We start from the raw sequence: 586 nt of genomic DNA on the forward strand, positions 1-586 counted from the left end.
CACACACACACACACACACACACACACACACACACACACACACACACACACACACACACACACACACACACACACACGCACAAGCACGCATGCACAGGCCCGCACACGCACATACACGCACACGCATGCACAGGCAAGCGCGAATGCACGGGCGCGGACACACACAAACACACAAACACACACACACACACACACACACACACACACACACTTGCCAATATACACACATACAAACACACACACACACACACACGATGAAGTCATCACAAAGTCAGAAGTACTTAGACTTTGTCTTTCTCAGGTCTTTATTTATGAGCATGGCTCACTCTTTGGTTACTTTAAGGGAGGCCTCTCTCTTTCTCTCTCTCTTTCTCCCCTTCTCTCTCCTTTCTCTCTCTCCCCGTCTCTCTTTATAACCTTCGCTCTCTCTCTCTCTCTCTCTCTCTCTCTCTCTCTCTCTCGCTCTCTCTCTCTAAGTTCAAAGCACGAGAGATATTTTTTATTTGGCGTTGATTTCCTTTCATGTTCTGACTGGTTCTTCTGGCCGGCTGATTGGGGTATAATTTTCCAGCAGACCTGGGCCCGA

This window comes from Gadus macrocephalus, chromosome 8, assembly GCF_031168955.1.
Source record: "Gadus macrocephalus chromosome 8, ASM3116895v1".
Taxonomy (NCBI): domain Eukaryota; kingdom Metazoa; phylum Chordata; class Actinopteri; order Gadiformes; family Gadidae; genus Gadus; species Gadus macrocephalus.